Below are 15,021 nucleotides of genomic sequence, written 5' to 3'. Positions count from 1 at the left end.
GGGCGCCTGGGTGGCTCAGTTGGTTAAACGACTGCCTTCGGCTCAGGTCATGATCCTGGAGTCCCGGGATCGAGTCCCGCATCGGGCTCTCTGCTCAGCAAGGGGTCTGCTTCTCCCTCTGACCCTCTTCCCTCTCGTGCTCTCTGTCTCTCATTCTCTCTCTCTCAAATAAATAAATAAAATCTTTAAAAAAAAAAAACAAACATTGGGGGAGAAAAGACCATTGTATTTATAGGTTAAAATTCAAGGAAACATTCACATTTTAAAATAATCAAAGCATTTTTTTAATTAGGATATTTCATTCAACTAGAGTTTGTGAGTTATCTACTAAACTTGGAGATTTATGAGAATGGGTTATGTCTCTTTTTTTTGGAATCCCTAATGCCTAGAATAGTGTCTGGAGTAAGATGTTCAATAAAAGTTTTCAAATTGAGCTCCATTACTATTACAATAAAGTTACCTTTCTGAGCACATCCTAATAGGGGTAGGGAATTAGAAGATGATTTGGTGTGGTGAGTCTAGACTGTAAACATTTTTCCATATAACCAATATTCTATTAAATTTCTTAATTTAAAAAAAACAATATCCATTTCAGTAGTAAACGCTTAAAATGTTGGGCCTATGTCAATAAATAAGAAAGGAAAGAGAAAGAGAGGAAGCAAGAAGAATTCAGGTGGTGGAGCCCAAGAAGTGAGGACTTTGTCCTTCAAGGTAATGTGTTAGAAACTCATCAACATACTCTTTTGTGCTGGTGTGGGGTATAGCACAGTGGCCACAAATTTCTATGGGTTTCAGGACAAAATGGCCACATAAATGTGGCCAAATTGAAACTAGATGGACTAAATATGCTATTAGATATTTGTATTTTTAGACAGTCTCAACTGGTTATCAGAGGAGGAATTGGGCAAGGTTGAGTATCTGTTAAAGAACAGTTTAGTCATGAGTTTTTACTGCATGAGTTTCTTTCTTTCTTTTTCTTTTTTTTTTTTATTTATTATGTTATGTTAGTCACCATATAGTACATCATTAGTTTTTGATGTAGTGTTCCATATTCATTGTTTGCATATACTACCCAGTGCTCCATGCAATACGTGCCCTCCTTAATACCCATCACCGGGCTAACCCACCCCCCATGCCCCTCTGAAACCCTGTTTGTTTCCTGGAGTCCATAGTCTCTCATGGTTCGTCTCCCCCTCTGATTCTCCCCCTTCATTTTCCCTTCCTTCTCCTAATGTTCTCCATGCCATTCCTTATGTTCCACATATAAGTGAAGCCATATGATAATTGTCTTTCTCTGCTTGACCTATTTCCCTTAGCATAATCCCCTCTGGTTCCATCCATGTCAATGAAAATGGTGGGTATTCATCCTTTCTGATGGCTGAGTAATATTCCATTGTATTTATGGACCACATCTTCTTTATCCAGGATTCGTCTGTTGAAGGGCATCTTGGCTCCTTCCACAGTTTGGCTATTGTTGACATTGTTGCTATGAACATTGGGGTGCATGTGCCCCTTCTTTTCACTACATCTGTATCTTTGGGGTAAATACCCAGGAGTGCAATTGCTGGGTCATAGGGTAGCTCTACTTTTTAACTTTTTGAGGAACCTCCATACTGTTTTCCAAAGTGGCTGTACAAACTTGCATTCCCACCAACAGTGTAAGAGAGTTCCCCTTTCTCCATATCCTCTCCAACATTTGTTGTTTCCTCCCTTGTCAGTTTTTGCCATTCTAACTGGTATAAGGTGGTATCTCAGTGTGCTTTTGATTTGAATTTCCCTGATGGTTAATGATGTTGAACATTTTTTCATGTGTCTGTTAGCCATTTGTATATCTTCTTTGGAGAAGTGTCTGTTCATGTCTTCTGCCCATTTTTTGACTTGATTATTTGTTCTTTGGGTGTTGTTTGAGAAGTTCTTTATAGATCATGGATACCAGCCCTTTATCTATAGTGTCATTTGCAAAACTATAAGCTACCTTGGAATAAATCTAACCAAAGAGGTAAAAGATCTATACTCTAGAAACTATAATACACTTATGAAAGAAATTGAAGAAGGCACAAAAAGATGGAAAAACATTTCATGCTCATGGATCAGAAGAATAAACATTGTTAAAATGTCTATGCTGCCCCAAACAATCTATACTTTAAACGCCATCCCTATTAAAATACCAATGGCATTTTTCAAAGTACTGGAACAGACAATCCTAAAATTTGTATGGAACCAGAAAAGACCCCGAATCGCCAAGGAAATGTTGAAAAAGAAAAAGCTGGGGGCATCACATTGCCTGATTTCAAGCTGTATTATAAAGCTGTGATCACCAAGACAGCATGGTACTGGCACAAAAACAGACACATAGATCAGTGGAATAGGATAGAGAGCCCAGATATGGACCCTCAACTCTGTGGTCAATTAATCTTCAACAAAGCAGGAAAAAATATCCAATGGAAAAAAGACAGTCTCTTTAATAAATGGTGCTGGGAAAATTGTACAGCTATATACAGAAGAATGAAACACGACCATTCTTTACACCATACACAAAGATAAACTCTAAATGGATGAAAGACCTCCATGTGAGACAGGAATCCATCAAAATCCTAGAGGAGAACGTAGGCAGTAACCTCTTGCCACAGCAAGTTCTTTCAAGACACGCCTCCAAAGGCAAGGGAAACAAAAGTGAAAATGAACTTTTGGGACTTCATCAAGATAAAAAGCTTCTGCATAGCAAAGGAAACAGTCAACAAAACTAAGAGGCAACCCACAGAATGGGAGAAGATATTTGCATCTTCTGTTCTAGGTGTTGTTGCTACAGCCTCCCTCAGGCAGGTGGTACAGATGATTGTAGTTCTTGATTATGCTTTTCCTCTGGGAACTGAATTCAGATTGCTTTGCAATTAAAAACAAAACAAAATCAGTCTTATAACTTGGGAGCAATTTTCTGCTTTTCCACAGAATGCTACAAGAAACAAGGAAGCTAAGAGATTTGTCATTTCCACTGGCAATCTAGTTTTGCTATATAAACAATTTAAAATATAATGTGCTATACGGTCTGGTAGCATGTGACATGACCATGGGGAGTGTTTACTTTTTACCTGTGGTCAGTCTTCCATCAGCCTGAATACTCTTAGGACTCAAGATGGAAAGACTGGAATCACATAACCTCTAAGTCATCATTCATCACTTGGCCAAACAATTGCTTCTGATTGAGCAAGCAGGAGTATTATTTATTGATAGAAGTAGTTGTAAAGAAACAATTTTGACATTGTCAAAGAAGCAGCCTAGGATTTAAATCATCTAGTACTCAGAATGGAGCGGAAAGTATCTGTCTGTCTGTCTCTGTATCTGTCTGTCTGTGTGTCATCTATCCATCTCTTCATCTTTCTATCTATTCCTCGCAAAATGGATTTAAGAGACTTACACAAATACAAACGCGTGCACATACATACATTCTTTTCTGTGGAAAAGATTGGAAGATGATAGGTATACAGATAGGCATAGAAATAAGATTGGAAGACTATATCCCAAAATGTTACCTCTGCATGGTAGAATTATAGATTATTTTTATTTACTTCTTCTTTTAAATTTTTATTTACTTCTTGAGCTTTGCTGTATTTCACAATATTTCTGCAATGAATATATATCATATTGTAACACTATGATATAATAAGAAATATATATTTGGTTTTTATCCTTGGTTCCTGGCACAGAACTCCTAAAACCCTTATAATTTCCAGAGTAGTAGAGGTAATAGGAGGATCTTCTGTTATAATATTTGTTCTTAGTACTTAGTTCCCCGACTAAGAGTTTCTAAGACCTTTGGAATCTCTGGAGTGATAAGATTGTCTTTTTGTATGCTAATGAGATGACAGATGGCCTGAATAGCTTCAGGATGGGGAGTGGTCACCAGAAAGACCAAGCATGACTTGAGGCTTGGAACTTTCAGACTCATTCCCTGTCCTCTGGGGAGGAGAGAGGGACTGAAGATTGAGTTAATAATTGATCATGCTTACGTGATGAAGCCTCCATGAAAATCCCTGAACTATGTAGTTTGGGGAGCTTTTGGGTTGGTAAACACGTCCATGTGCTGGGAAGACAGCATACCCCAACTCCACTGGGACAGAACCTCCTGTGCTTGGGACACTTCTGGACCTCATGCTGTGTACCTCTTCATCTGATCTTTCATTGGTATTCTTTGTAATTAACCACTAAATGTAAATTAAGTGTTTCACTGAGTTGTGTGAGCCATTACAGCAAATTACAAACCAGAGGAGGGGAAGGGGTTGTAGAATTTGATTAGTAGTCAAGTTAGACAAGAGTTTGGGTACCCTTGACACCTAATACTTGCAACTAGAATCTGACGTGGAGCAATCTTGTGGGACTGAGCCCTGAACCTGTGGGGTCTGCACCAATTCCGGTTAGTGTCAGAATTGAATTAAATTATAAAACACCCATTTGGTGTCCACAGAGAATTGGAGAATTGCTTGGTGTGGAAAACCCACATATTTGGAGACAGAAGTACTGTGAGAAGAGAAACAGCTTTTCCTTTCATATACTTTAAATAAGAAAATAAGTGTTAAATAATTAACTGGTTTTAAAAAATAATTTCTGACAGAATCTTATTAAATAATAAATAGCAATGTGTTTAAAATTACATATACCCACTCAATAAAAGAAAAAAATGTAAAGAAGAAAATAAGAATAGGAAAAGTAAGCTGAAAGAAAGATCAAGTTTAGCCATAAAGAGGCAGGCTGTAAGTATGGTAAGGTTGGTAAAAGGGGGCCTCAAATTTGTTATTGAGTTCTTCCTCCCCCAACAAAACAATGACAACATAATGGGTGATAGTCTCATGTGCCTGGGGCTAAAGTAAGTCAATTTTTCAGGAGAAGCAAGAGGATTTTGGGTCCTTGTACTGAAGACTACTGTCTTTTGGGAGTCTTTCTAAAGAGGAGCTTCTTTCTTCAGAGTGCATATAGATGTTTTGGAGGGCAGTCCTTTTAGGACCCAAGCAGCGCCCGGGCATGGGGAGAGTAGGAGTGAGCCAGCTCACATGTCACCATGGCAGTTCTCCTGGCATATCCCTCCTGGCCCAGACTGTTAGCACCTTTCACCTGGTTGGCTGCACCTGCCAATGAACTCATGTCCCCATGGGCTCTCTGGCTTCCTTCCAGCTCATTCTATACATGGTAGCCCATGACCTTAAAAATTACACATCAGATCATGTTGTTACTGGTTTTCCACTTCTGTTCTTTGACTCACTTTGAATATATTTCATGACAATCAGAGTGATCTGAGAACTTAGATAATGAATGTCACTAGTCACAACCTTTCAGTGGCTTTCAACTTCCTCTTCGAACAAAGACCAAAATCTTTTTTTTTAAATTTACTATATATCTGAGAGAGCAAGAAAGAGAGAGAGGGTGAACACAAGCAGGGGGAAAGGCAGAGGGAGAGGCAGAAGCAGATTCCCTGCTAAGCAGGGAGCCCAACTGGGGCTCGATGAGATCATGACCTGAGCCAAAGGCAGACGCTGAACCAACTGAGCTACCCAGGCACCCCAAAGACCAAAATCTTTACAATGGCCTCCAAGGCCCTTGGTGATTGGACCTGACCTTCTACCTTTCAACTTCATTTCTGTCTCTTTCCTCTTGAATACTTCTTGACATAGTAGGTGTGCTGTCCTGCACACCTTCCTACTTCAGGCCCTTTGCCCTTGCCATTCCCTGTGCCAAGGAGGTGCCCTCCCTGATCTTTTTATAGCTATTCATCTTTTTTTAATTTATAAATCCAGACAAAGTCTGCTCCCCCTTATAATTTCCTATAGAAGCATATACTTTTCCTTCCAAGCACTCACTACAGTTTGTAGATTTATATTCATTTGTTTGATCTGTGTTGATCTTCCATCCCTAAACAGGTTTCATGAAGGTGGGGAATCTCTTACTCACCATTGTATCCCTTGTGAACAGAGTGTTCGAGCTCATGATGAGAACTCAGTAAATGATTGTTGAATAAATAAATGCATGAATGAGTCTTAATGTTTTCACTGGAGGATCCTTCATCCCCCTCTCTCACCCTTCTCTTTTAATCACTGGTTTGGAAGCAATAGTAAGGAAATTGGAAGTCTGGTAATTCCTTGCTCTGGAGTATCTCTCTGAACAGAGTGGGGATTGTGGGTTTCTGGACAACTAAATAAAGGTCCCAGAAGAACATAGCTAGCACCATCGTCCAGTCAAAATTTTGGATTTTGGATTTTGGATTCAATGCTGTGTTTTCTGTTTGTAGCTTTAGCTCTTTGGGGGTAGGAACAGTTTGCCTCTGCTCTCTTTCTCAGTGCAATTATTCCAATTTTGAGAATATCTCAGTTTATTTTTTAAAGATTTTATTTATTTATTTGTCAGAGAGAGAGAGTACAAGCAGCGGGAGTGGCAGGCAGAGGGAGAAGCAGGTTCCTTGCCAGGCAAGGAGCCCAGTACGGGGCTTGATCCCAGGACCCCAGGATCATGACCTGAGCTGAAGGCAGACGCTTAACCGACTGAGCCACCCAGGTGTCCCTGAGAACATCTCAGTTTTGAATACAGAGAGGCATGAGTTCTAATATTGCATTGAAGTCATATCCAGAGTTCATGCAAGAAAAGGAAGCATGGATTAATTTGGTAGGATTTTGTGAGGGTAAACAGTGGAGGTTGAAAAATATATGTAAAAACATTGATCACTTTTTGAAAAATAAAGTTTTTCAGAGTATTGACTTATTTAATTTTAAGCTTGGAATTTGGTGATGTTCCACTGTTTGCTGCCTCTGTTTCTTTTTCTTTCAAACTATGACTGGAAGAATTTTTATATCAGGAATCAAAATCCAATTTTAAACCTCTAAATGTATCTCTGAATATTAGATGACAAGATGGTGTATCATATTTGTAAGAACTTCCTGTGGGAACATGACTGTTCAGCTGCAGTTAATGATCCTTGCAATTCTGTTCAAAACCACTTTTTTTGGTTGTTGTTGTTGGACTGGCATTGTCTTCACGCTTATAGTTGAGCATTCTTGGCTCATTCCATGTTTGCAGAATAGCTATTTGGTTTATTAGTTTGACCATTTTGCTTATTAAAGTCATCTTTAACCCATGGAGATATTCTTAAGGTATCTTCAAAGGAGATCCTTCTAAAATTTAAAATAAATCTCTCATTGCATATATGCAATGTCATAGGGACAATTTATTTTGCAATACTTAGTAGAAATAGACTAGAATTAATATCATCAATATAAGGCATACTTTGTTGTTACCAACCCTTAGTTTATTATTTCTCTAAATGGGAGAAAAGATGTGGGGTGGAGTGTGAGGGAAGGAAGTAGAGGGGAAGAGTGAAGAGGAGATACATGTAAGTTGGTAGAGAAAAAGAGGGAAGGATTAGGGCAATTACACAGTTTTGGGAAAGAAAGCCTTAAATACTGAGGCCTGGAACAGGGAATCTCCACCCATTTATTCAATAAATAATTACTGATTATATCATAGATAGGCACTATGCTGATAAATTTAGAAGTAGAGAAAAAAAAAATCAAAAATCAAGGTCCCCATCTTCATGAAGCTTGCAGTGTAGTAAGAGAATAGGCGTTGAACAAATACAAATAAGTATGTGCTTGCAAATTATGATTTTAAAAACCCAAGAGATTTAATAAGATTATAAGATGTGAGGAGAAGCCAGGGAAAAATTTTTCTATTCTAACCTGAAAACTAAAAGATGACTCAGAGCTGGCTAACTACAGAGGAGAAAGAGCATTTCAAGTGAAAGAAACAAGTGAAGGGCAGGGTGCCTTTAAGAAATTGAAAGAAGGGGGTGCCTCGGTGGCTTAGTCGGTTAGGCATCTGCCTTCGGCTCAGGTCATGATCCCAGAGTCCTGGGATCAAGTCCCACGTCGGACTCCCTGCTCAGCAGGGAGTCTGCTTCTCCCTCTGACCCTCGCCCCTCTCATGCTCTCTCTCTCTCTCTGTAATAAATAAATAAAATCTTAAAAAAAATTGATAGAAGGTCAATGTGGCTAGTACAGAGGACAAGCAGCAAACTGAGGGGTCTTTTTTGGCCATGTGGGTTAAAGGGTTTGGAGTTTCTCCTTAATGTGATGGGAAGGTACCCAGGAGTTTAAAGTTGGGAGTGGCATGATCAGATTTGGTTTTTAAGATCACTCTGACAAGAGTGGGGAATGAATAAGGAGGATTAGAGAGGTAATGGGAATATTTTAAAATAACAACTATGTGAGATATAAAAGGCCACTTGCCTTAATCTTCCGTATCTGCCTATCACTGATGCCTAAAGCTTAACTTCCTTTGTGTTGAGTTATAAAGACTCTCTAATGTGTTATTGGATGGGATGACAAACCATTATTATGCATCCTAAAATGAAGAAATTGGTCCTCTTACAAGCTGCTGATGACAGAGCATATGGGTACACCATTTTAAAGAGGACCTGTTGTGGCTTTAGCTCTATTTGAGTTGATTATTGTTTTGTTGTTGTTGTTGTTGTTATTTTTGAAGGGGGGCAATGAAATAGATTGGGATACTTGAGGGGCCTCAACTATATATCTGTAATGTTTTATTTCCTTAAGAAAAAAGGTCTGAAGCAAATATGGCAAAATGTTAAGCTTTGACAAAGTGAATGGCAAGTTACATTTCTGATTGTTAAGTAGTTTTCTATCCTTGTTTCCATTAAATATTTAATAACTAAGATAACCTTTGAGATTTCTTCAAAGGAAACTTAAGGAATGCTCATTTTATATGACTACAGCTATAAAAGAAGTACATATATGAATGCCTGCAAATGCCATGTAAAGCCCCCAATTTTATAAAATATTGAAAATACTTTAATATTAAGGTTTTAGTCTGTTTTTGTTTCTTATATGTGTTATCTTCAACCTGGATGAAATATATTATTGTTGGTAGACAGTAATATGGGCAAACTAGAAGATACACACTTACCTAGTTCCTTGTAAGAAATTAGCAAGTTACTTACATGTTTCCCTTTCCCTGGATTAGAGAAATGGCATCCAAGTTCCTTTGTCTTTCATTGTTAATCCCTTTCAGTTGCTTTAAGCTTCAGAAGTTATTCTCATTTATTTCTTGAACACAAAACAGATGGAAAATATGATTAAAATAAAGTACACTTAAAAAAGTATTTTTTTAGGTTTTCCTATACCAGAGAGACTTTAAATCCTTGATAGGACAACTTATGCATATACTCCAATTGGTCTTGAAGATCAGTAGATGACTTCAGAGGTTTGTTCAAATTGCCCAAACTTGATGTTTATCTTAATATTAGTGGTACTAGAAATAGAAATGCCAAACATGGAAGCTTCCAGAGAGCTTCTAAAGAGCTTCTCATTTCTACAGCTGCTAGTCACCTCATTCCTCTCACTTTTGGTTCTACTCTAAAAGTCCACGTGTTAGCTTTTTAAATAATGATACCAAGCTGCCTGAAGCTAACATCCCTTGTGGTCAGGGGGGATTTTGGCATTAAAGCAAACATCATCAATTTTTTAAGAAATGGAAATGAGTTACAGATGTGGAGAACTGTAAAGGCTCATGTGTGCTGGGCTTCAGTCTATCTAAAACTGGGGACATTTTAAATGAAAATCAGTTCAAAAATAAAGTTCCCCTGGGGAGAGGAAAGCTTGACTATTTGGTAACATGCTCCCCTAATCTTTACCCTGCATATCCTGTTGATACGAAGACAAGATCAACTTCACCAATGACATGATGAGCAGTGACTTGTTAAAGGGAATCCAGAGTTCTCAGGTAAGAATTGCATTTATCTGTTTAAACTAAAACCTATATTTACTTCTGTTGGGACTCAGGACATGCTACTCCAAAATATGGGACCTTTGCATATTGAATATTTTAACCTGAAGGAGTATGAGAAAACGGCGGAAGCAGGAAGGTCACTCTGACCTTCTCCTTGGCCTTCTTCCCTGAAACAGGTCATAAACCCTCCTGTGAGAGGTGCCCTCCCTAAACCTGGAGAAAAGGAGTATCCTTATCTCCAAAGACAAGGAGATGCTAAGAAGAATCTGAACAAACAGGCCTTGCTGTTTTCCCCAGTTTACCACACTTACCTTATATTCTCTGATCTATCATACTTCTACACGACTGCCCACTCTTCATCAAACCTAGCATAAAAATACTCAGGTCTGTTTCCTTGGGTCTTCATTTCCTTCTGAAGGCGCCAGAGTCACTTAGAAACTTATTAGCTTTTCTCCTGTTAATCTTTGTCAGTTTAATTTTTAGATCTAGCTAGGAACCTTAAGAAGGTTGAGGAAAACTTTTCTTTCCCTACACTTCTCTTTTGCTATGAGAAACTTTAGAATTTTTAAAAAATTGATTCATAGTAAATTGAACACTTACAATAAAGTATCTCCCTCCCCTTTCCCTTTCCTCAGCAATATTTAAATGAGAGTTTTGGAAAAAAAATAAATAACAGTAATTTTTCTTAAATTTTCATTTGACACTTGACAGAATCCCTATTTTACAATTTTACTTTTTTTTAAAGGAAGCATAACTTTCCTGTGCTCTATATAGTTGCAGAGAACAATGTTAGTATTTCTTTTATTAGAATTATTAATTATTAGTGGGTTAAGAACTTATTACCAGTTAGTATATTGAGTCACTTTCCCAGTGTTACTTTAAACATGTCAGTATATCAAGTTGAATTGTTTTCCATCTAAGAATTTTGTGGTAGATAATTTTCTAACAGGAATAAAATCCTCATTTATTTTATCTTTTTTAAAGTACTCATTTAAAAAGAAAGTTCAAGATTTGTGTAACAAGTCCTCACAAGCAGGCAGGACTGTTTTGATGCCATTAATTACTTTTGATTATTAAACTGCTGTATTCATGCTAATTGCTGAATCCTGTGGGATCTCACTAAGATGAGATACGGCCCAGAATAGACAATAAAACCCCAAATCAGCAGACGTGGTGATTTTAACATCTTGAAGGCCATATTTAAAGGTATGTTTTAAAGGTATATTTAAAGGATGTTAAGTTAGTAGGGGCAGAAACCAGTCATTAATGAATAACTGATCTGGGGAGCACCCGGCCTTGATGAAGGAAGTTAACTTGTTTGTTTCCCCTTGAGGTCCCTTCCAATCCCAGAATATCACAGATTCCACTTCTAGATCTCTATGGGAAGAATTAAGCTGAAAACTGAGTAATTACAATTTTAAATTTTACTTTCTTTCAATTTACTTACATAATGGAGACAAAACCATTTATCTTCACTTGACCCCCATGCTTCTCAGCCTGCACTGATGAAGAAAGACATTATGAGAGAAGAGGACTGAAAAACACAGAGAGAAGGATAGTAGAACAAAGAGAGTCAAACCAAAGGCAAAGAGAGAAGAATGTGGTGAGAAAGAGACGGTTTAAGAGAGAGAATAAGGAAGAGGGAAAAATGTGAGAATGGTTGGGATCATTCTCCAAGTAGAAACATACTGTTTGAAAACCATCTAAAGCTCCTCACTGATGTGAGGAATTCTTAATCGCAGGAAACAAACTGAGGGTTGCTGGAGTGGGGGGTGGGGTGGGAGGGATGGGGTGACTGGGTGATAGACACTGGGGAGGGTATGTACTCTGGTAAGCGCTGTGAATTGTGCAAGACTGTTATATCTCAGATCTGTACCTCTGAAACAAATAATGCAATATATGTTAAGGAGAAAAGAAGGAGAAGGAGAAGAAGGAGAAGAAGGAGAAGAAGGTAGCGGGAGGGGAAGAATGAAGCGGGGGAAATCGGATGGGTAGATGAACCATGAGAGACGATGGACTCTGAAAAACAAACTGAGGGTTCTAGAGGGGAGGGAGGTGGGAGGATGGGTTAGCCTGGTGATGGGTATTGAGGAGGGCACATTCTGCATGGAGCACTGGGTGTTATGCACAAACAATGAATCATGGAACACTACATCTAAAACTAATGATGTAATGTATGGGGATTAACATAAGAATAAAAAAAAAAAAAGAAAAAACCATCTAAAGCTCAACCTATGCCATTAAATAGGTGCCCAAATAGGCAAAGGTCACTTAAACCCGTGTTTTCTGTGAAAGAGAACAGTAGAACATGAGTTGGGGATCTGCACAGAACTGGCCAAATCTCCCAGCTGGGCCCGAGGGAAACTCGGCTTGTGATCAGTAGATGATCCAGAATAAATTCCTTGAAATCACATGCAAAGGCACCAAGCAGAAATCCTGGTGATGCTTCCTCTAACACTTAGCCATCATAAGAACTTTCCAAAGTGGCATCATTTTAGAAAACGCATTAATGAAATTGGGCATGATTAAATGGAAGCATGTCTCTTGTTTGGTTTTATTAAAATGAGTTTATCTCTCAAAACGGGTCCATTTCCCATTTCTCACCATCTTATCAGAGGATGCCATTGCAGTGGGAACCAAGTGCTCCCTTTCCAATTTAATGGGAAATCAAAAGTGCAGAGCCACCTGCACAGACAAAAACCAACAACTCTGAAGGATGACCCTTCAGTGGAAATGCATTATGGGACAGGCCATGTGTTTTCCTGAAACTCACATTTTAACCCCAGCATGGTTCCCTGTACTTTATCTTAGTAAGATCCCAGCTTATGTTGTACCTTACCTGGTGTCAGTGGTGGGCAAACAGTAATTGTCAGAGCTTAGGTTTCTCTAAGACCTCATATTCTCAAAGTGGATATTATAGGTGTAAAGACCAGTGAAGTTGATAATGAAATAGCAAGTATTCCTTTAGGATTTTGATGTCAGAGAAAGGAGCTCATCGTCTCTGTTGCCAAGAAGCTGTCAAATATGCCTTAATTATGATTAATAACATACACCTACCTGAGAAGATTTTTCTTCTTCCTCATGCTGACTTTCTTAAAATGCCTCTTTGCTAAATATTATCTCAGGGTCCAATGCAGCTATAGCTTTTGGGACAGACTAGGATGGTGTCTCTGTATGCTGTGCCGTTTATAATTAGTGCTTGGCTAAAACAAGGCAGGTTCCAACATCTCTTCATGTAAATTTCTTTTATTTGCAATTGCTAGTTTTACAATGAAAAAAGAGTGTTTGGGGTAGATAATTTTAATCTTTTCGTAAGTGAACTGATTTTAAGGCAAATCAGTAAATATTCTCTATCATTTGTTCTTGAAAATGACCATCATTATGCTTTAGAAGTGAGCAGTTTTATTGTTCTTAGAGGAGGGAAGTGGGGAGTAATTATGATATCTATGTAGGAGTTGAGAAAGAAGCACATATTAATTGTGAATTGTGGCTAAACGAGTATAATAGAGCTGTCTTGATAGTTGTCTCGTAAACAACACAGGTCAGTGATAATCGCAAAAAAACAGAAATATGGAAACCATTTGTGGTAGAGTCCTATGTAAGGTATGTTTAGTGTTATTTAGACAGAAAGTAAATTCAGAACTATATATGTTGAAAGAGGATTTTAGAAAGAATTATGTATGAGTTTTGTACAGGTTTTGACTTTTTCTTTAGTCTAGATGTATCTTTTGCTTATCCTTGTTAATATTCCTGGAGTGTTTTATATTTGCAAAGTGCTTTATTCTGGTTTTACTAGTTACTCCCAGTGCTAATAGATACCTGACATCATTTTATTGTTTAGGTAAGTTAACAGGGCTCGGAATGCAGCAAGTTGATGGCTCCATCTCTGGCTTAATTAGACATTTTAAGCTCTAATTGGCTGGTGTGAAGTCAGTCAATCAGTAGGAGAGTTGCACATTCACTCATTGGGAATTGTGGGAGCAATTGATGTAGTTGGTGCCAGACACTTCTGGAGAAATCACTTATTCAGAGCAGAACTGCACGTTGTAAAGGGCCCTAGTAGTGGGTGTCCATGAATACCTGGTCAAGGGTGGCATGCATCTCAACCTTTTCTGTGTGCAGAGTTTCAGGAGAAGCAGATTGTCCTGCAGCATCATGCTAGAGAAGGAAACATGTTAGAATTGTGTTTGCTCACCAGGGTGGAGACCGAGGTGACTGTCAGCTATAACAAAAGCTGCCTTGGAAAGGGGAACAAAGGCAAGTCAGAATACTTAGATAAGTTGATGAGACTGCTGTGTGATCAAACATAGTAAAATGTAGGCACCAGAGCCAGCAGAACCACTCAAATTCTCATTTGTTGGGCTATGAGTTCCTTAAGGAAAGGGCTATGTGACTCGTGCATCTGTGTATCCCTTGCAGTCTCTATTCCTGGGCCTCACGTGCAGTATTTACTGAAAAATTACTGAATAAATACATGAAAACATTCCAGTAGTGGATAAACCACTGCTCAAAACATGTATATATTTTCAAAGCCAGTTTTACCCAGTTGTAAAAAAGAAGCTATTTCCTTTCTTAAATTATTTGTTTTTAATATGGAAACTCAGTGTGTACTATTTTATGTTTAATATTTATTATCTGAATGGTCATCTCTCTTATTTTACCTTATTCTGTGGCCTTGGTTCTAAGCTGTGTCCCAAGTCAACCCTCCCTTGCTCAGAATATTGTGCAAGAATGTGCTGTATCACTCCGTACAGGGACCAGGATCAACTCTCAGGCCAGCCACTTTGAAGGGATTATGGATATTTGGTTGCACAAATACTGATGTGTATGAAAAAAGCCAACCATGACATAATGCTCATAAGTTAAAAAAAATTTCTTTTAATTCAATCTAATTAACATATACTGCATTATTAGTTTCAGAGGTAGAATTCAGTGATTTATCAGTTGCATACAACACCCAGTGCTCTTTACTTCAGGGACCCTCCTTAATGCCCATAACCCACATCCCCTCCAGCAACCCTCAGTTTGTTCCCTATAGTTAAGAGTCTCTTATGGTTTGCTTCCCTCTCTGTTTTCCACTTATTTTATTTTTTCTTCCTTTCCCCTATGTTCATCTGTTTGGTTTCTTAAATTCTACATATGAATTAAATCATATGGTATTTGTCTTTCTCTGACTTATTTCACGTAGCGTAATACCCTCTAGTTCATCCATGTCGTTGCAAATGGCAAGACTTC

At 38.3% G+C, this 15,021-nt stretch overlaps 1 long non-coding RNA gene across 1 annotated transcript in view; it reads left to right on the top strand.

Moving 5' to 3' along the window:
• The window catches only part of LOC145723532 (uncharacterized), a 129,610-nt gene that overhangs the window by 25,967 nt on the left and 88,622 nt on the right, over positions 1 to 15,021 (top strand). Inside the window, exon 5 of the long non-coding RNA XR_014148662.1 lies at positions 9,716 to 9,780. This is a non-coding gene — a long non-coding RNA (uncharacterized LOC145723532). The remainder of the gene's footprint in view (positions 1 to 9,715; positions 9,781 to 15,021) is intronic.

The sequence above is a fragment of the Leptonychotes weddellii genome, chromosome 9 (genome assembly GCF_054177405.1).
Source record: "Leptonychotes weddellii isolate Sample4059 chromosome 9, ASM5417740v2, whole genome shotgun sequence".
In the NCBI taxonomy this organism is placed as follows: domain Eukaryota; kingdom Metazoa; phylum Chordata; class Mammalia; order Carnivora; family Phocidae; genus Leptonychotes; species Leptonychotes weddellii.
Note: the sequence above shows the minus strand (reverse complement) of the source record. Positions and strands in the feature narration are given on the sequence as shown.